The sequence below is a fragment of the Hyla sarda genome, unplaced genomic scaffold (assembly GCF_029499605.1).
Source record: "Hyla sarda isolate aHylSar1 unplaced genomic scaffold, aHylSar1.hap1 scaffold_305, whole genome shotgun sequence".
In the NCBI taxonomy this organism is placed as follows: Eukaryota; Metazoa; Chordata; class Amphibia; order Anura; family Hylidae; genus Hyla; species Hyla sarda.
The window spans coordinates 68,345-89,553 of NW_026609770.1; the positions used below are offsets into that span (position 1 = coordinate 68,345).

Here is a 21,209-nt window from a genome sequence, read left to right on the forward strand (position 1 = left end):
TTTCTGCGACTTTAGCTTCTAGAGCATTTTTACAACATTATACATAGGTGCTGAATACATAAAAAGCGACTGTTCAGCGACAGACAAGTCGCATCGGCTGAAAGTAGGCCAGAATGTCAGTCCATGTTGGAGCAGGTTTAGATACAGTCTAAAGCATAGATCTCAAAGTCTGTGCACAGAATTTAGCAAGGGCCTCGCACCTTCTGATGCATCAGGTAGGTGCACAATAGCATAGCCTAACCCTCTGTACTTTGGTCTATATTGATGCGGGACATAGACAGCCAGCTGATGACCAATCCATTAGTGCAATGGATGGCTGGAAGCATTTGTCTTTGCCTTTGCAATACCACAGAAGCAATGCATGGTCAATGTACAGCAATGACACACCTGTGTGAACAGCCAGGAGACCCCCCCCCCCATGTTATGTTACATAGTTACATAGTTAGTACGGTCGAAAAAAGACATATGTCCATCACGTTCAACCAGGGAATTAAGGGGTAGGGGTGTGGCGCGATATTGGGGAAGGGATGAGATTTTATATTTCTTCATAAGCATTAATCTTATTTTGTCAATTAGGAACATTCAGCACCCACCCGCTATCAAGGCAGCTGCCTATCATGTCATGCCCTACCTGCACAGGTGTGCTGGCTACTCAAATGATCCAATTAAGGAGGCCATTTAGTCAGCAGCAGCAGAAGTCCTGTGCCTGGACGCTCCAACAGGGGCCAGACACAAGCAGAAGCAGAAGCAGCAGAAGCAGCAGCAGCACCACCTTTTGTTTTTTGGCTGCAGCAGCAGCAAGGCCCACAGGGCTGGCTAGCTGGCTAGCCAGCAAGCAGGTAGCAATGAAAGTAGGAATCTTTCTTTTTAACCCTGTAAGGGGGTGGTGCACTGTACCCGAAGATACTGCCATATCGGGTCAATGCATAGGGCGACGGAAGCAAGCTTCGAAATCGGCCCCCGTTCTCAAAAATCCATTTAATATATGGTCCCCAGATAGGGGACGTATCAGATATTAAACTGATAAGAACAGATTTTTTGATTGAAAGAGCTTTATTTTCCGTTCAGTCATTACAAGTCGTACAATAAATTACAGTCACACAAAGCATGATAGTACAATACACAGCAAAGGTTCCCTAAGCTATACATCGCACACCATGCTACTCTAACATTCAGCTCAATCCTGCAATATAAAGGCACAAGAGATCAAACAAAAACCAAATAATACAATCTGTGATCGGGGTAGGGGTGTGGGCGACTATGTGGGGGTAGGGAGGGGGGCGGATCACAGGGCCAAACTGTTGGGCTGTATCTTCAGGGGGACATGGGAGAAGGAGAGGGGTCTTCACTCCTCTTCTTCCTCATCAACGGCCGAGCTGTCCAAGATGGAATAGTCTCTAAGCAGGTTCTTGATGAACCTGCGGCAGTCCCGGACGGACATGTTTTCCCTGTTGATCACGAGGCGGTTCCTGGCAAGCCACACTGCGTCCTTAAAACAGTTCATAAGGCGCCAGGCCTCCTGGATGGCCTCCACGTCGTGGGTCCCAGGGAACAGGCCGTAAAGCACCGAATGGTACGATAGGCAGCTCCTGGGCACTGAGTCTCTGAGTTCCTGTTCTAGGGCGTCCAACAGACCCTGTGCAAAGGGGCACTGCCAAAACACGTGGAAAGATGTTTCCTCCACGTAGGGGCAACGGGGGCAGTACCGGGTCTTGCACAGGTTGCGGGCATGCATGAATGACCTGAGAGAGAGACCTCCCATGACGGCCATCCACGACAAGTCCTTGTGTCCATTGGTAAGCCGCTTTGAGGCCACATTGTTCCAAACTGTCTCTGCAGTGGCTGCGGGGAGTCCCGGAACCAGCTCGGTCGAGTCCTTAGCTCGGATGAGCTTGTGGATTGTCTTTGGCTTCCATAGGTCTGGTTTCAGTCCTTCCAGCTGGTGCTCCCTCACAAACCGGACAACATCCCCATAGAACCAGGGAGTGTTCCAGTTGTAAGGGATGGAGCTGTCCCACTTGTCCCAGCCCAGCTGTCTCCAGAGGGGCATGAGAAGCAAGCGAGACATGGACCTGCCCGCTGAGCCAGTCTTTTCTACAAGAGTCCGCTGCACCGTGACACATGCAAAGGAGGCCCTCAGCAGAGCGGGGATGTCGGGTATTCCCTTCCCACCCTTGCGGGGTTCCTTGTACATCACGGTCCTCTTGACTCTGTCCATTTTGCCCCAGACGAAGCCAAACACTGTCCGGGTGATGGCCTTGCAAACGGTGGTATGGGGAGGCCAGGCCTGTGCGGTATATTGGAGCACAGGCAAAACTTCACTCCGCAGGACAAGTGCCTTGCCTTCCATCGTGAGCTTTCTGGAGCTCCACAGTCCGATCTTTGAGTTTATCCTTCCTAGTCGGTCTTGCCAAGACTTAAGGGCCGCTCCTTCCTTCCCGAACCAGACTCCAAGAATTTGAATGAAGTCCGGCTTAATAGTAAAGGGGAAGGGGGCGGAAGAAGCCAGGTGCCACTCCCCGAAGAGCATGGCCTCCGACTTCCCGCAGTTGACTTTTGCCCCCGAAGCTCTGCCGAAGTCCTCGCAGGTCTGGACGAGTGCAGTCACCGAACGCTGGTCAGCGCAGAAGACGGTCACGTCGTCCATGTAGAGCGAGCACTTGACCTCGTGGCGATCTGGTCCTGGTGCGGTGATCCCTCTGATCTCTCCATTCTGCCGGATAGTCTCAGCGAAGAGCTCTATAACACAAACAAAAAGGAGAGGTGAAAGGGGGCAGCCTTGTCTAACCCCTGAAAGAATGGAAAAGGGGTCAGTCTTCCAGCCGTTCACCAACACCGTGCTGTAAATGTCAAAATACATAACGTTAACAAAAGAGCAAAACATCTTCCCCAGACCCAGCCTGCGCAAAACCCTGTCCATGAATGCGTGGGAGACACGGTCGAACGCCTTCTCCTGATCTAAGCTGACCAGGGCGGCGCGGCCCCCGCGGTCCTGGATGTAATGGACCGTGTCTCTCACAAGGGCAAGGCTGTCGGCAATCCTGCGGCCAGGAATGCTGCAGGTCTGGTCCGGATGGACGATCTGCCCCATGACAGGTTTCAGCCTGTTGGCCAGCACCTTGGCGAGGATCTTGTAGTCCACGTTCAGGAGAGAGATGGGACGCCAGTTTTTCAGGTCACATCTCTCCCCCTTCCGCTTATACAAGATCGTGATCATCCCTTCCCTCAACGACGGAGGCATTCTGCCCCCCACCACCATCTCCTCGTACACCTCCAACAGGTCCGGACAGATCAGGTCACCCAGCGCTACGTAGAGCTCGGCCGGGAGACCGTCACTGCCCGGGGTCCTGCCGGGCTTAAAGGATCTAGCGGCAGAGAGCAGCTCCCCCACCGTCAAGGGATCGTCCATAGCCGCCGCACCTGCGGGATCAACAACGTTAGTGACACCTGACAGGAACCTCTCGGCGGCTTCGGGGTCGGATGACTTGGGGGCGTAGAGGTTGCTGTAGAAGTCGTGGACGACCCCCATCACTTCCTCCTTGCCGCTCCTCATGTGTCCGGTCTCATCTCGTAGCTCAGTCAGGGGCGTGTGGCCGGCATGGAGCTTCCTGAAAAAGAAAGAGTTACATTTCTCACCCTTCTCCAGGTTCTCCACCTTGGAACGAAAGACGATTCGCTTGGATTCCTCCTCAAAGTGCCTTTTCAAGCTCTTTTTGGTCTCCTCCAGCTCCTCCCTGACGTCCCAGCCACACTGGAGCAGGTCCTGCAGGGACCGCAGCTCGCGCTGCAGTTTCCTCAAGTCCCACTTCTTCGCACACGCCTGTTGTCTGCCTTTTGCCTGAAAGAAACAACGGAATTCGACTTTAACATATTCCCACCAATCGCTGATGCACTTGAACAGACATTTGTCATTTCGCCATACAAGGTACGCATCCCTAAGTTCCTCCATGACCTCCCTCTGCTCCAACAGGGCACAATTCAACTTCCAGGAGCCTGGGCCAGGAGGGAATCCATGGCCCAGAGTCCCCCGGAATCGAATGGCCCTGTGGTCAGAGAAGAAGCAGGGGACCATAGAGTACGACACCTTTCTGACTGCTCTCGAAGTGAAGATGAAGTCTATCCGAGAACGGAGCGAGCCATCGGGGCGGCTCCACGTATAGTTTACGGAGCCGTTCCCGATGGACCCGACAACGTCCTGCAAGGATGCCTCCGTCACCATCTCAATCAGCAGTTTAGACGTCACGTCCAGGTTGGCGGATGTGCCAGAACTGCGCCCGTCCACCTCAATGGGGCAGTTGAAGTCACCACCCAACACTACTGCCCTAGTGGTGGCGAGTTCAGCCCGCAGGGCCTGGAGAACCTCCAGTCGGACATCCCTCTCAGGGGAGGCGTACACGTTGATGAGCCGCACGGGCTCACCCGCCCAGGAACCGTCTGCGACAAGAAGTCTGCCACAGACGAGCTCCCGGACGGAATCAAGTGCAAAGTTACCTCCCCTGATCAGGATGGCCACCCCCGCAGACCTATTGTCGCCCCCACCAGACCAGTAGGAAGGGCCGTGAGGCCACTGCCTGGCCAGATGGTTGTAAGACCTAGAAGCAGACAAAGCACATTCCTGCAACATGTAAACATCACACCTCTGGGAATCTAAGAACGTAAGAACAGTCTGGAATCTAAACCAAGCTCTAATACTCCTCACATTAATGCAGAAGATGTTGAGATCAGCCATGGGAATAAAAAAAGAGAGGTTAGTTCTGATACTAGTTACCAGTCTGGTCGGACGGGTCCTCTTCTCTGGCGCCTGTCGGCTCGTGTGGCTTCTCGTAGCGCCCTTCCAAGAACTCGTCGTAGACCGTGTTGGACGGAGTGTCCAGGATTTTCTTAACCTCTGGGTCCTGCAGCAGCTCCTCCATAGATTGAGCTTGGACTGGCTCTGCTTGGACCTGCTCCACTTGGGCCTGCTCCATCACCTCCTCTCCTTCTGAAGCCTCAGGGCTCTCGCAGACCTGCTCCATCTCCTCCTCCTCATCTGAAGCTTGAGGGGTTTCGCAGGTCTCGATTATCTTTCTTTTGTGGGACTCTTCTGATACGTTGTCCCTTCCTTTCCTCTTCCTCTGTATGGTACCTGGGGGAGGAAGCACAGGAAAGTCCTCCGAAGGGCGGGCACCAGCAGCTGGAGGGGGGTTAGGTGCTGCTGGGCCAGGAGAGAAAGGAGGCTGGGTGGGGCGGGGGGCAGGAGAGAGTGCCCGGGCAGGGGAGGACGGGGCAGGGGTGGGCCGGGCAGGGGAGGACGGGGCAGGGGTGGGCCGGGCAGGGGAGGACGGGGCAGGGGTGGGCCGGGGTGGGGTACGGGGGGCAGGGGTGGGCCGGGGTGGGGTACGGGGGGCAGGGGTGGGGCGGGATGGGGCAGGAGGGGTGGGGGTGGGACGGGATGGGGCAGGAGGGGCAGGGGTGGGACGGGATGGGGCAGGAGGGGCAGGGGTGGGACGGGATGGGGCAGGGGTGGGACGGGATGGGGCAGGGGTGGGGCGGGATGGGGCAGGAGATGGGGCGGGAGGGGCAGGGGATGGGGCGGGAGGGGCAGGGGAGGGGCGGGACGGGGCAGGGGTGGTGGCTTTCGCCTTCTTACCCTCCTTGGTCGGCTTGGCCATCCGTGGTGTTGGCTCCGGAGCTGGGGCTGGCTTCGGTGCTCTCGCTGCCACAGATGCCCATGTTCTCTCCCTCTGGGGGCAGTCCTTGTAGCTGTGGGCTGCCAGTCCGCAGAGGTTGCAGGTCTTGCTCTTGGGGCAGTCCTTGGTCGTGTGACCTGTCACACGGCAATACCTGCAGGCATCCTCCGTACAGTCCTTGCCCTCGTGGCCCATCTTGCCACATCTCCTGCAGGTCTGCGGCATGTCCGGGTAGAAGATAAGTCCTGTGGAGTTGCCCAAGGAAAATGTCGTTGGCAGGTGCTGTAGTCCGTCTGGAGAAGCAGGGTTCTTGTTGAGTCTGACGACCACAGACCACTTGCAGGTCCAGTATCCGAGTGAGTTCAGGATGCGGGTGGGCTCCCTCACCACGGTGCAGAAGCGCTTCAGGAAGGTCGAGATGTCCGTGCCTGGGGTGTGTGGGTTCCGCATTGAGACCGTCACCCGCCTCTCCTCTCTTTGAATAAGGCAGTTGCCCACAAAGCGAGAGAAAGGGGATTCGGGACTCGCCGCTTTCACCACCTCCCAGTATCTTCTACAGGTCCCAATGGTGGCAAAGGTGATGTAGAAGATTCCCGAAAAGAAGGTTGCTATTCCCAGGGTGTCAGCCGTGGGGAAGCCTTGATCCGCCAGCATCTTCTTGCAGAACACGTCGTGGGACATGTCCGGCACCCTTCCGTCCACGGGCTTGAGCTTCAAGGCAACAGTCTGCCTCATCCAGGGCTCCAGGGTTGGAGCTTCCAGGTTAGGAATTCTGCCGCCCTTCTGCCTTGCCGTGGTGGAGGTTGAAGCTTGCTGTGGTTGGGGCTGGACCTCCAGGCCTTGCCCTGCAGCCTCCTGGGTGGACTTGCTGGTTGAGGCCATGGCTTCTTCCAGCAGGCTCTTTTCCGCTTCCTTGCTTGCTTGTGGAGAGAGGCTTCGCAAAGTCTTCTTTCCCGGGTGGGAGGAGCTATGCAGATCCGGTCCCGGTGGGAGGAGCTATGCAAATCCTTCTCCAGAGGCAGCGAGTTTCTTCGAAAAGATTCTGCGCCGCCTTCCTCTTCGCCGCTGTTCCGGAATTCACCGCCGATTCCCTTCTTCCAGGTTCTTCGTCGGCTTCTTCCGGAGCTGCAGTCTTCAAGATCTTCTCCTTCTTCAGATGTTCCGAGGCAGGCAGGAGACGATCTTCAGGTGGTATGCTCTAGAGAAATGCGGTTCTAATAAGAACGAAAAGTACTGCAATCGTACTACGCAAAATCTCTACCACAATGCTTGGAGTTCTTCAGACCGTAGCGATCATGGTATCTCCCCTGCCAGGTAAGAACAGATACTACACTTGATCTTAGCCAAAAGGCCGAGAAGCGATAACCGTGAAAGGGGCGGGCCCAACAAGGTGCCCTTCATGGGCACTATCACTGCTTGCTGTCAGGGAGGCTGCCAGACAATTTTCCATGCACACTCTGGGCTGGGGGGCAGTCAACCACCAGTACACACAGCAGAACCTAAACCCATACCATTATTGCTAAGCAGCAAGACAGGGGCCCATTGCACTCCCACGGGGCCTTTTTAAATGCAATCCATAACCCGGATTTGCCAGGAACCCTTCTTACTCCTCCTACTTGCATGTGACACTGGGCTTAGGATCTGCATAGGAAACACACACACAAGCACACACCTACCTTTGTTGCCTGCAGATGCCTCCTTGGCTGTCCCCAAACGGTATCAAACCAACACCCACGGGAAGCTGTAAGCATAGAGGACATGCCTGCACCCCATTGGACTTACCTGTGTGGGTTAAACCCGGGTTATTTGACAACCTATGGCGGTGATGGTTCTGCTCAGGCAGAGCAGTGCTGATGCTCCTCATAAAGCTGTCGCTGCTGTGAAGGTTCTAGGTGACATCACAAATCCCTATGGTTACATACACAACAAAGCTGGGTTGTTGTTGTTTACACTCTGCAAGGCCTGTGGAAGTGAGTGACATCATAGCACTGTAGTTCTGAGGGTTCTAGATGGATGCAACAATCTCCTGTTGCTTCTATGAAGGCCATAATAGACGACATCACCAAACAGCTCCATAGTCACATACACAGCAAAGGAGAGATGTTGTTTACACCTAGTGATGTCAGTGGTATTGAGTGACATCACAGCACAGTGCTAAGGCTCCTGGGCCTGGACACAGCAGCGGCTGCAATATCTCAACGGAGAATACGTTTATATATATGTGTGTGTGTGCGCGTATATATATATATATATATATATATATATATATATATATATATTTCTCCGCCGAAATCACTTTTAAACCCATTTCCACCTTTTTTTCCCTTCTCTTCCTCTTACTTTTTTTTCACGTTTTTTTACGTTTTTCTCCTTTTCGCCTCTTTTCTGGGCGTATTATTCTTCTTTTTCTTCTTTTTTTTCGTCTAATGCATACCCCATCAGTGCAGCAATGCTTATTCAATACCGCCAGCAGATGGAGACACTGGGGGATAATTTTCTAAGGATTTATACTGATTTTTCCTGTCTGAATTTGTCGCACAGAAAGTTGCAGGCCAAATATGTGTGACATTTCTGCGACTTTAGCTTCTAGAGCATTTTTACAACATTATACATAGGTGCTGAATACATAAAAAGCGACTGTTCAGCGACAGACAAGTCGCATCGGCTGAAAGTAGGCCAGAATGTCAGTCCATGTTGGAGCAGGTTTAGATACAGTCTAAAGTATAGATCTCAAAGTCTGTGCACAGAATTTAGCAAGGGCCTCGCACCTTCTGATGCATCAGGTAGGTGCACAATAGCATAGCCTAACCCTCTGTACTTTGGTCTATATTGATGCGGGACATAGACAGCCAGCTGATGACCAATCCATTAGTGCAATGGATGGCTGGAAGCATTTGTCTTTGCCTTTGCAATACCACAGAAGCAATGCATGGTCAATGTACAGCAATGACACACCTGTGTGAACAGCCAGGAGACCCCCCCCCCCCCCCATGTTATGTTACATAGTTACATAGTTAGTACGGTCGAAAAAAGACATATGTCCATCAAGTTCAACCAGGGAATTAAGGGGTAGGGGTGTGGCGCGATATTGGGGAAGGGATGAGATTTTATATTTCTTCATAAGCATTAATCTTATTTTGTCAATTAGGAACATTCAGCACCCACCCGCTATCAAGGCAGCTGCCTATCATGTCATGCCCTACCTGCACAGGTGTGCTGGCTACTCAAATGATCCAATTAAGGAGGCCATTTAGTCAGCAGCAGCAGAAGTCCTGTGCCTGGACGCTCCAACAGCGGCCAGACACAAGCAGAAGCAGAAGCAGCAGAAGCAGCAGCAGCACCACCTTTTGTTTTTTGGCTGCAGCAGCAGCAGCAAGGCCCACAGGGCTGGCTAGCTGGCTAGCCAGCAAGCAGGTAGCAATGAAAGTAGGAATCTTTCTTTTTAACCCTGTAAGGGGGTGGTGCACTGTACCCGAAGATACTGCCATATCGGGTCAATGCATAGGGCGACGGAAGCAAGCTTCGAAATCGGCCCCCGTTCTCAAAAATCCATTTAATATATGGTCCCCAGATAGGGGACGTATCAGATATTAAACTGATAAGAACAGATACTACACTTGATCTTAGCCAAAAGGCCGAGAAGCGATAACCGTGAAAGGGGCGGGCCCAACAAGGTGCCCTTCATGGGCACTATCACTGCTTGCTGTCAGGGAGGCTGCCAGACAATTTTCCATGCACACTCTGGGCTGGGGGGCAGTCAACCACCAGTACACACAGCAGAACCTAAACCCATACCATTATTGCTAAGCAGCAAGACAGGGGCCCATTGCACTCCCACGGGGCCTTTTTAAATGCAATCTATAACCCGGATTTGCCAGGAACCCTTCTTACTCCTCCTACTTGCATGTGACACTGGGCTTAGGATCTGCATAGGAAACACACACACAAGCACACACCTACCTTTGTTGCCTGCAGATGCCTCCTTGGCTGTCCCCAAACGGTATCAAACCAACACCCACGGGAAGCTGTAAGCATAGAGGACATGCCTGCACCCCATTGGACTTACCTGTGTGGGTTAAACCCGGGTTATTTGACAACCTATGGCGGTGATGGTTCTGCTCAGGCAGAGCAGTGCTGATGCTCCTCATAAAGCTGTCGCTGCTGTGAAGGTTCTAGGTGACATCACAAATCCCTATGGTTACATACACAACAAAGCTGGGTTGTTGTTGTTTACACTCTGCAAGGCCTGTGGAAGTGAGTGACATCATAGCACTGTAGTTCTGAGGGTTCTAGATGGATGCAACAATCTCCTGTTGCTTCTATGAAGGCCATAATAGACGACATCACCAAACAGCTCCATAGTCACATACACAGCAAAGGAGAGATGTTGTTTACACCTAGTGATGTCAGTGGTATTGAGTGACATCACAGCACAGTGCTAAGGCTCCTGGGCCTGGACACAGCAGCGGCTGCAATATCTCAACGGAGAATACGTTTATATATATGTGTGTGTGTGCGCGTATATATATATATATATATATATATATATATATATATATATATATATTTCTCCGCCGAAATCACTTTTAAACCCATTTCCACCTTTTTTTCCCTTCTCTTCCTCTTACTTTTTTTTCACGTTTTTTTACGTTTTTCTCCTTTTCGCCTCTTTTCTGGGCGTATTATTCTTCTTTTTCTTCTTTTTTTTCGTCTAATGCATACCCCATCAGTGCAGCAATGCTTATTCAATACCGCCAGCAGATGGAGACACTGGGGGATAATTTTCTAAGGATTTATACTGATTTTTCCTGTCTGAATTTGTCGCACAGAAAGTTGCAGGCCAAATATGTGTGACATTTCTGCGACTTTAGCTTCTAGAGCATTTTTACAACATTATACATAGGTGCTGAATACATAAAAAGCGACTGTTCAGCGACAGACAAGTCGCATCGGCTGAAAGTAGGCCAGAATGTCAGTCCATGTTGGAGCAGGTTTAGATACAGTCTAAAGTATAGATCTCAAAGTCTGTGCACAGAATTTAGCAAGGGCCTCGCACCTTCTGATGCATCAGGTAGGTGCACAATAGCATAGCCTAACCCTCTGTACTTTGGTCTATATTGATGCGGGACATAGACAGCCAGCTGATGACCAATCCATTAGTGCAATGGATGGCTGGAAGCATTTGTCTTTGCCTTTGCAATACCACAGAAGCAATGCATGGTCAATGTACAGCAATGACACACCTGTGTGAACAGCCAGGAGACCCCCCCCCCCCCCCATGTTATGTTACATAGTTACATAGTTAGTACGGTCGAAAAAAGACATATGTCCATCAAGTTCAACCAGGGAATTAAGGGGTAGGGGTGTGGCGCGATATTGGGGAAGGGATGAGATTTTATATTTCTTCATAAGCATTAATCTTATTTTGTCAATTAGGAACATTCAGCACCCACCCGCTATCAAGGCAGCTGCCTATCATGTCATGCCCTACCTGCACAGGTGTGCTGGCTACTCAAATGATCCAATTAAGGAGGCCATTTAGTCAGCAGCAGCAGAAGTCCTGTGCCTGGACGCTCCAACAGCGGCCAGACACAAGCAGAAGCAGAAGCAGCAGCAGCACCACCTTTTGTTTTTTGGCTGCAGCAGCAGCAAGGCCCACAGGGCTGGCTAGCTGGCTAGCCAGCAAGCAGGTAGCAATGAAAGTAGGAATCTTTCTTTTTAACCCTGTAAGGGGGTGGTGCACTGTACCCGAAGATACTGCCATATCGGGTCAATGCATAGGGCGACGGAAGCAAGCTTCGAAATCGGCCCCCGTTCTCAAAAATCCATTTAATATATGGTCCCCAGATAGGGGACGTATCAGATATTAAACTGATAAGAACAGATACTACACTTGATCTTAGCCAAAAGGCCGAGAAGCGATAACCGTGAAAGGGGCGGGCCCAACAAGGTGCCCTTCATGGGCACTATCACTGCTTGCTGTCAGGGAGGCTGCCAGACAATTTTCCATGCACACTCTGGGCTGGGGGGCAGTCAACCACCAGTACACACAGCAGAACCTAAACCCATACCATTATTGCTAAGCAGCAAGACAGGGGCCCATTGCACTCCCACGGGGCCTTTTTAAATGCAATCCATAACCCGGATTTGCCAGGAACCCTTCTTACTCCTCCTACTTGCATGTGACACTGGGCTTAGGATCTGCATAGGAAACACACACACAAGCACACACCTACCTTTGTTGCCTGCAGATGCCTCCTTGGCTGTCCCCAAACGGTATCAAACCAACACCCACGGGAAGCTGTAAGCATAGAGGACATGCCTGCACCCCATTGGACTTACCTGTATGGGTTAAACCCGGGTTATTTGACAACCTATGGCGGTGATGGTTCTGCTCAGGCAGAGCAGTGCTGATGCTCCTCATAAAGCTGTCGCTGCTGTGAAGGTTCTAGGTGACATCACAAATCCCTATGGTTACATACACAACAAAGCTGGGTTGTTGTTGTTTACACTCTGCAAGGCCTGTGGAAGTGAGTGACATCATAGCACTGTAGTTCTGAGGGTTCTAGATGGATGCAACAATCTCCTGTTGCTTCTATGAAGGCCATAATAGACGACATCACCAAACAGCTCCATAGTCACATACACAGCAAAGGAGAGATGTTGTTTACACCTAGTGATGTCAGTGGTATTGAGTGACATCACAGCACAGTGCTAAGGCTCCTGGGCCTGGACACAGCAGCGGCTGCAATATCTCAACGGAGAATACGTTTATATATATGTGTGTGTGTGCGCGTATATATATATATATATATATATATATATATATATATATATTTCTCCGCCGAAATCACTTTTAAACCCATTTCCACCTTTTTTTCCCTTCTCTTCCTCTTACTTTTTTTTCACGTTTTTTTTACGTTTTTCTCCTTTTCGCCTCTTTTCTGGGCGTATTATTCTTCTTTTTCTTCTTTTTTTTCGTCTAATGCATACCCCATCAGTGCAGCAATGCTTATTCAATACCGCCAGCAGATGGAGACACTGGGGGATAATTTTCTAAGGATTTATACTGATTTTTCCTGTCTGAATTTGTCGCACAGAAAGTTGCAGGCCAAATATGTGTGACATTTCTGCGACTTTAGCTTCTAGAGCATTTTTACAACATTATACATAGGTGCTGAATACATAAAAAGCGACTGTTCAGCGACAGACAAGTCGCATCGGCTGAAAGTAGGCCAGAATGTCAGTCCATGTTGGAGCAGGTTTAGATACAGTCTAAAGTATAGATCTCAAAGTCTGTGCACAGAATTTAGCAAGGGCCTCGCACCTTCTGATGCATCAGGTAGGTGCACAATAGCATAGCCTAACCCTCTGTACTTTGGTCTATATTGATGCGGGACATAGACAGCCAGCTGATGACCAATCCATTAGTGCAATGGATGGCTGGAAGCATTTGTCTTTGCCTTTGCAATACCACAGAAGCAATGCATGGTCAATGTACAGCAATGACACACCTGTGTGAACAGCCAGGAGACCCCCCCCCCCCCCCATGTTATGTTACATAGTTACATAGTTAGTACGGTCGAAAAAAGACATATGTCCATCAAGTTCAACCAGGGAATTAAGGGGTAGGGGTGTGGCGCGATATTGGGGAAGGGATGAGATTTTATATTTCTTCATAAGCATTAATCTTATTTTGTCAATTAGGAACATTCAGCACCCACCCGCTATCAAGGCAGCTGCCTATCATGTCATGCCCTACCTGCACAGGTGTGCTGGCTACTCAAATGATCCAATTAAGGAGGCCATTTAGTCAGCAGCAGCAGAAGTCCTGTGCCTGGACGCTCCAACAGCGGCCAGACACAAGCAGAAGCAGAAGCAGAAGCAGCAGCAGCACCACCTTTTGTTTTTTGGCTGCAGCAGCAGCAAGGCCCACAGGGCTGGCTAGCTGGCTAGCCAGCAAGCAGGTAGCAATGAAAGTAGGAATCTTTCTTTTTAACCCTGTAAGGGGGTGGTGCACTGTACCCGAAGATACTGCCATATCGGGTCAATGCATAGGGCGACGGAAGCAAGCTTCGAAATCGGCCCCCGTTCTCAAAAATCCATTTAATATATGGTCCCCAGATAGGGGACGTATCAGATATTAAACTGATAAGAACAGATACTACACTTGATCTTAGCCAAAAGGCCGAGAAGCGATAACCGTGAAAGGGGCGGGCCCAACAAGGTGCCCTTCATGGGCACTATCACTGCTTGCTGTCAGGGAGGCTGCCAGACAATTTTCCATGCACACTCTGGGCTGGGGGGCAGTCAACCACCAGTACACACAGCAGAACCTAAACCCATACCATTATTGCTAAGCAGCAAGACAGGGGCCCATTGCACTCCCACGGGGCCTTTTTAAATGCAATCCATAACCCGGATTTGCCAGGAACCCTTCTTACTCCTCCTACTTGCATGTGACACTGGGCTTAGGATCTGCATAGGAAACACACACACAAGCACACACCTACCTTTGTTGCCTGCAGATGCCTCCTTGGCTGTCCCCAAACGGTATCAAACCAACACCCACGGGAAGCTGTAAGCATAGAGGACATGCCTGCACCCCATTGGACTTACCTGTGTGGGTTAAACCCGGGTTATTTGACAACCTATGGCGGTGATGGTTCTGCTCAGGCAGAGCAGTGCTGATGCTCCTCATAAAGCTGTCGCTGCTGTGAAGGTTCTAGGTGACATCACAAATCCCTATGGTTACATACACAACAAAGCTGGGTTGTTGTTGTTTACACTCTGCAAGGCCTGTGGAAGTGAGTGACATCATAGCACTGTAGTTCTGAGGGTTCTAGATGGATGCAACAATCTCCTGTTGCTTCTATGAAGGCCATAATAGACGACATCACCAAACAGCTCCATAGTCACATACACAGCAAAGGAGAGATGTTGTTTACACCTAGTGATGTCAGTGGTATTGAGTGACATCACAGCACAGTGCTAAGGCTCCTGGGCCTGGACACAGCAGCGGCTGCAATATCTCAACGGAGAATACGTTTATATATATGTGTGTGTGTGCGCGTATATATATATATATATATATATATATATATATATATATATATTTCTCCGCCGAAATCACTTTTAAACCCATTTCCACCTTTTTTTCCCTTCTCTTCCTCTTACTTTTTTTTCACGTTTTTTTACGTTTTTCTCCTTTTCGCCTCTTTTCTGGGCGTATTATTCTTCTTTTTCTTCTTTTTTTTCGTCTAATGCATACCCCATCAGTGCAGCAATGCTTATTCAATACCGCCAGCAGATGGAGACACTGGGGGATAATTTTCTAAGGATTTATACTGATTTTTCCTGTCTGAATTTGTCGCACAGAAAGTTGCAGGCCAAATATGTGTGACATTTCTGCGACTTTAGCTTCTAGAGCATTTTTACAACATTATACATAGGTGCTGAATACATAAAAAGCGACTGTTCAGCGACAGACAAGTCGCATCGGCTGAAAGTAGGCCAGAATGTCAGTCCATGTTGGAGCAGGTTTAGATACAGTCTAAAGTATAGATCTCAAAGTCTGTGCACAGAATTTAGCAAGGGCCTCGCACCTTCTGATGCATCAGGTAGGTGCACAATAGCATAGCCTAACCCTCTGTACTTTGGTCTATATTGATGCGGGACATAGACAGCCAGCTGATGACCAATCCATTAGTGCAATGGATGGCTGGAAGCATTTGTCTTTGCCTTTGCAATACCACAGAAGCAATGCATGGTCAATGTACAGCAATGACACACCTGTGTGAACAGCCAGGAGACCCCCCCCCCCCCCCCCATGTTATGTTACATAGTTACATAGTTAGTACGGTCGAAAAAAGACATATGTCCATCAAGTTCAACCAGGGAATTAAGGGGTAGGGGTGTGGTGCGATATTGGGGAAGGGATGAGATTTTATATTTCTTCATAAGCATTAATCTTATTTTGTCAATTAGGAACATTCAGCACCCACCCGCTATCAAGGCAGCTGCCTATCATGTCATGCCCTACCTGCACAGGTGTGCTGGCTACTCAAATGATCCAATTAAGGAGGCCATTTAGTCAGCAGCAGCAGAAGTCCTGTGCCTGGACGCTCCAACAGCGGCCAGACACAAGCAGAAGCAGAAGCAGCAGAAGCAGCAGCAGCACCACCTTTTGTTTTTTGGCTGCAGCAGCAGCAAGGCCCACAGGGCTGGCTAGCTGGCTAGCCAGCAAGCAGGTAGCAATGAAAGTAGGAATCTTTCTTTTTAACCCTGTAAGGGGGTGGTGCACTGTACCCGAAGATACTGCCATATCGGGTCAATGCATAGGGCGACGGAAGCAAGCTTCGAAATCGGCCCCCGTTCTCAAAAATCCATTTAATATATGGTCCCCAGATAGGGGACGTATCAGATATTAAACTGATAAGAACAGATACTACACTTGATCTTAGCCAAAAGGCCGAGAAGCGATAACCGTGAAAGGGGCGGGCCCAACAAGGTGCCCTTCATGGGCACTATCACTGCTTGCTGTCAGGGAGGCTGCCAGACAATTTTCCATGCACACTCTGGGCTGGGGGGCAGTCAACCACCAGTACACACAGCAGAACCTAAACCCATACCATTATTGCTAAGCAGCAAGACAGGGGCCCATTGCACTCCCACGGGGCCTTTTTAAATGCAATCCATAACCCGGATTTGCCAGGAACCCTTCTTACTCCTCCTACTTGCATGTGACACTGGGCTTAGGATCTGCATAGGAAACACACACACAAGCACACACCTACCTTTGTTGCCTGCAGATGCCTCCTTGGCTGTCCCCAAACGGTATCAAACCAACACCCACGGGAAGCTGTAAGCATAGAGGACATGCCTGCACCCCATTGGACTTACCTGTGTGGGTTAAACCCGGGTTATTTGACAACCTATGGCGGTGATGGTTCTGCTCAGGCAGAGCAGTGCTGATGCTCCTCATAAAGCTGTCGCTGCTGTGAAGGTTCTAGGTGACATCACAAATCCCTATGGTTACATACACAACAAAGCTGGGTTGTTGTTGTTTACACTCTGCAAGGCCTGTGGAAGTGAGTGACATCATAGCACTGTAGTTCTGAGGGTTCTAGATGGATGCAACAATCTCCTGTTGCTTCTATGAAGGCCATAATAGACGACATCACCAAACAGCTCCATAGTCACATACACAGCAAAGGAGAGATGTTGTTTACACCTAGTGATGTCAGTGGTATTGAGTGACATCACAGCACAGTGCTAAGGCTCCTGGGCCTGGACACAGCAGCGGCTGCAATATCTCAACGGAGAATACGTTTATATATATGTGTGTGCGCGTATATATATATATATATATATATATATATATATATATATATATATTTCTCCGCCGAAATCACTTTTAAACCCATTTCCACCTTTTTTTCCCTTCTCTTCCTCTTACTTTTTTTTCACGTTTTTTTACGTCTTTCTCCTTTTCGCCTCTTTTCTGGGCGTATTATTCTTCTTTTTCTTCTTTTTTTTCGTCTAATGCATACCCCATCAGTGCAGCAATGCTTATTCAATACCGCCAGCAGATGGAGACACTGGGGGATAATTTTCTAAGGATTTATACTGATTTTTCCTGTCTGAATTTGTCGCACAGAAAGTTGCAGGCCAAATATGTGTGACATTTCTGCGACTTTAGCTTCTAGAGCATTTTTACAACATTATACATAGGTGCTGAATACATAAAAAGCGACTGTTCAGCGACAGACAAGTCGCATCGGCTGAAAGTAGGCCAGAATGTCAGTCCATGTTGGAGCAGGTTTAGATACAGTCTAAAGTATAGATCTCAAAGTCTGTGCACAGAATTTAGCAAGGGCCTCGCACCTTCTGATGCATCAGGTAGGTGCACAATAGCATAGCCTAACCCTCTGTACTTTGGTCTATATTGATGCGGGACATAGACAGCCAGCTGATGACCAATCCATTAGTGCAATGGATGGCTGGAAGCATTTGTCTTTGCCTTTGCAATACCACAGAAGCAATGCATGGTCAATGTACAGCAATGACACACCTGTGTGAACAGCCAGGAGACCCCCCCCCCCCCCCCCATGTTATGTTACATAGTTACATAGTTAGTACGGTCGAAAAAAGACATATGTCCATCAAGTTCAACCAGGGAATTAAGGGGTAGGGGTGTGGCGCGATATTGGGGAAGGGATGAGATTTTATATTTCTTCATAAGCATTAATCTTATTTTGTCAATTAGGAACATTCAGCACCCACCCGCTATCAAGGCAGCTGCCTATCATGTCATGCCCTACCTGCACAGGTGTGCTGGCTACTCAAATGATCCAATTAAGGAGGCCATTTAGTCAGCAGCAGCAGAAGTCCTGTGCCTGGACGCTCCAACAGCGGCCAGACACAAGCAGAAGCAGAAGCAGCAGAAGCAGCAGCAGCACCACCTTTTGTTTTTTGGCTGCAGCAGCAGCAAGGCCCACAGGGCTGGCTAGCTGGCTAGCCAGCAAGCAGGTAGCAATGAAAGTAGGAATCTTTCTTTTTAACCCTGTAAGGGGGTGGTGCACTGTACCCGAAGATACTGCCATATCGGGTCAATGCATAGGGCGACGGAAGCAAGCTTCGAAATCGGCCCCCGTTCTCAAAAATCCATTTAATATATGGTCCCCAGATAGGGGACGTATCAGATATTAAACTGATAAGAACAGATACTACACTTGATCTTAGCCAAAAGGCCGAGAAGCGATAACCGTGAAAGGGGCGGGCCCAACAAGGTGCCCTTCATGGGCACTATCACTGCTTGCTGTCAGGGAGGCTGCCAGACAATTTTCCATGCACACTCTGGGCTGGGGGGCAGTCAACCACCAGTACACACAGCAGAACCTAAACCCATACCATTATTGCTAAGCAGCAAGACAGGGGCCCATTGCACTCCCACGGGGCCTTTTTAAATGCAATCCATAACCCGGATTTGCCAGGAACCCTTCTTACTCCTCCTACTTGCATGTGACACTGGGCTTAGGATCTGCATAGGAAACACACACACAAGCACACACCTACCTTTGTTGCCTGCAGATGCCTCCTTGGCTGTCCCCAAACGGTATCAAACCAACACCCACGGGAAGCTGTAAGCATAGAGGACATGCCTGCACCCCATTGGACTTACCTGTGTGGGTTAAACCCGGGTTATTTGACAACCTATGGCGGTGATGGTTCTGCTCAGGCAGAGCAGTGCTGATGCTCCTCATAAAGCTGTCGCTGCTGTGAAGGTTCTAGGTGACATCACAAATCCCTATGGTTACATACACAACAAAGCTGGGTTGTTGTTGTTTACACTCTGCAAGGCCTGTGGAAGTGAGTGACATCATAGCACTGTAGTTCTGAGGGTTCTAGATGGATGCAACAATCTCCTGTTGCTTCTATGAAGGCCATAATAGACGACATCACCAAACAGCTCCATAGTCACATACACAGCAAAGGAGAGATGTTGTTTACACCTAGTGATGTCAGTGGTATTGAGTGACATCACAGCACAGTGCTAAGGCTCCTGGGCCTGGACACAGCAGCGGCTGCAATATCTCAACGGAGAATATGTTTATATATATGTGTGTGTGTGCGCGTATATATATATATATATATATATATATATATATATATATATATTTCTCCGCCGAAATCACTTTTAAACCCATTTCCACCTTTTTTTCCCTTCTCTTCCTCTTACTTTTTTTTCACGTTTTTTTACGTCTTTCTCCTTTTCGCCTCTTTTCTGGGCGTATTATTCTTCTTTTTCTTCTTTTTTTTCGTCTAATGCATACCCCATCAGTGCAGCAATGCTTATTCAATACCGCCAGCAGATGGAGACACTGGGGGATAATTTTCTAAGGATTTATACTGATTTTTCCTGTCTGAATTTGTCGCACAGAAAGTTGCAGGCCAAATATGTGTGACATTTCTGCGACTTTAGCTTCTAGAGCATTTTTACAACATTATACATAGGTGCTGAATACATAAAAAGCGACTGTTCAGCGACAGACAAGTCGCATCGGCTGAAAGTAGGCCAGAATGTCAGTCCATGTTGGAGCAGGTTTAGATACAGTCTAAAGTATAGATCTCAAAGTCTGTGCACAGAATTTAGCAAGGGCCTCGCACCTTCTGATGCATCAGGTAGGTGCACAATAGCATAGCCTAACCCTCTGTACTTTGGTCTATATTGATGCGGGACATAGACAGCCAGCTGATGACCAATCCATTAGTGCAATGGATGGCTGGAAGCATTTGTCTTTGCCTTTGCAATACCACAGAAGCAATGCATGGTCAATGTACAGCAATGACACACCTGTGTGAACAGCCAGGAGACCCCCCCCCCCCCATGTTATGTTACATAGTTACATAGTTAGTACGGTCGAAAAAAGACATATGTCCATCAAGTTCAACCAGGGAATTAAGGGGTAGGGGTGTGGCGCGATATTGGGGAAGGGATGAGATTTTATATTTCTTCATAAGCATTAATCTTATTTTGTCAATTAGGAACATTCAGCACCCACCCGCTATCAAGGCAGCTGCCTATCATGTCATGCCCTACCTGCACAGGTGTGCTGGCTACTCAAATGATCCAATTAAGGAGGCCATTTAGTCAGCAGCAGCAGAAGTCCTGTGCCTGGACGCTCCAACAGCGGCCAGACACAAGCAGAAGCAGAAGCAGCAGAAGCAGAAGCAGCAGCAGCACCACCTTTTGTTTTTTGGCTGCAGCAGCAGCAAGGCCCACAGGGCTGGCTAGCTGGCTAGCCAGCAAGCAGGTAGCAATGAAAGTAGGAATCTTTCTTTTTAACCCTGTAAGGGGGTGGTGCACTGTACCCGAAGATACTGCCATATCGGGTCAATGCATAGGGCGACGGAAGCAAGCTTCGAAATCGGCCCCCGTTCTCAAAAATCCATTTAATATATGGTCCCCAGATAGGGGACGTATCAGATATTAAACTGATAAGAACAGATACTACACTTGATCTTAGCCAAAAGGCCGAGAAGCGATAACCGTGAAAGGGGCGGGCCCAACAAGGTGCCCTTCATGGGCACTATCACTGCTTGCTGTCAGGGAGGCTGCCAGACAATTTTCCATGCACACTCTGGGCTGGGGGGCAGTCAACCACCAGTACACACAGCAGAACCTAAACCCATACCATTATTGCTAAGCAGCAAGACAGGGGCCCATTGCACTCCCACGGGGCCTTTTTAAATGCAATCCATAACCCGGATTTGCCAGGAACCCTTCTTACTCCTCCTACTTGCATGTGACACTGGGCTTAGGATCTGCATAGGAAACACACACACAAGCACACACCTACCTTTGTTGCCTGCAGATGCCTCCTTGGCTGTCCCCAAACGGTATCAAACCAACACCCACGGGAAGCTGTAAGCATAGAGGACATGCCTGCACCCCATTGGACTTACCTGTGTGGGTTAAACCCGGGTTATTTGACAACCTATGGCGGTGATGGTTCTGCTCAGGCAGAGCAGTGCTGA

At 49.5% G+C, this 21,209-nt stretch overlaps 6 non-coding genes and 2 pseudogenes across 6 annotated transcripts; all 8 read right to left on the reverse strand.

Moving 5' to 3' along the window:
- Positions 1-881: 881 nt before the first annotated feature.
- On the reverse strand, positions 882-1,055 carry LOC130328220 (U2 spliceosomal RNA; annotated as a pseudogene).
- A 5,800-nt stretch (positions 1,056-6,855) lies between these two features.
- On the reverse strand, positions 6,856-7,032 carry LOC130328250 (U2 spliceosomal RNA; annotated as a pseudogene).
- A 2,093-nt stretch (positions 7,033-9,125) lies between these two features.
- LOC130328272 (U2 spliceosomal RNA) lies at positions 9,126-9,316 on the reverse strand. Its single transcript, XR_008872304.1, has one exon. It is a non-coding gene; the product is annotated as a U2 spliceosomal RNA (small nuclear RNA).
- Positions 9,317-11,401: 2,085 nt separating this feature from the next.
- LOC130328273 (U2 spliceosomal RNA) lies at positions 11,402-11,592 on the reverse strand. The gene has a single exon (XR_008872305.1). It is a non-coding gene; the product is annotated as a U2 spliceosomal RNA (small nuclear RNA).
- Positions 11,593-13,678: 2,086 nt separating this feature from the next.
- Positions 13,679-13,869, reverse strand: LOC130328274 (U2 spliceosomal RNA). The gene has a single exon (XR_008872306.1). It is a non-coding gene; the product is annotated as a U2 spliceosomal RNA (small nuclear RNA).
- Positions 13,870-15,961: 2,092 nt separating this feature from the next.
- LOC130328275 (U2 spliceosomal RNA) lies at positions 15,962-16,152 on the reverse strand. The gene has a single exon (XR_008872307.1). It is a non-coding gene; the product is annotated as a U2 spliceosomal RNA (small nuclear RNA).
- A 2,090-nt stretch (positions 16,153-18,242) lies between these two features.
- On the reverse strand, positions 18,243-18,433 carry LOC130328276 (U2 spliceosomal RNA). Its single transcript, XR_008872308.1, has one exon. It is a non-coding gene; the product is annotated as a U2 spliceosomal RNA (small nuclear RNA).
- Positions 18,434-20,527: 2,094 nt separating this feature from the next.
- LOC130328278 (U2 spliceosomal RNA) lies at positions 20,528-20,718 on the reverse strand. The gene has a single exon (XR_008872309.1). It is a non-coding gene; the product is annotated as a U2 spliceosomal RNA (small nuclear RNA).
- Positions 20,719-21,209: the final 491 nt, after the last annotated feature.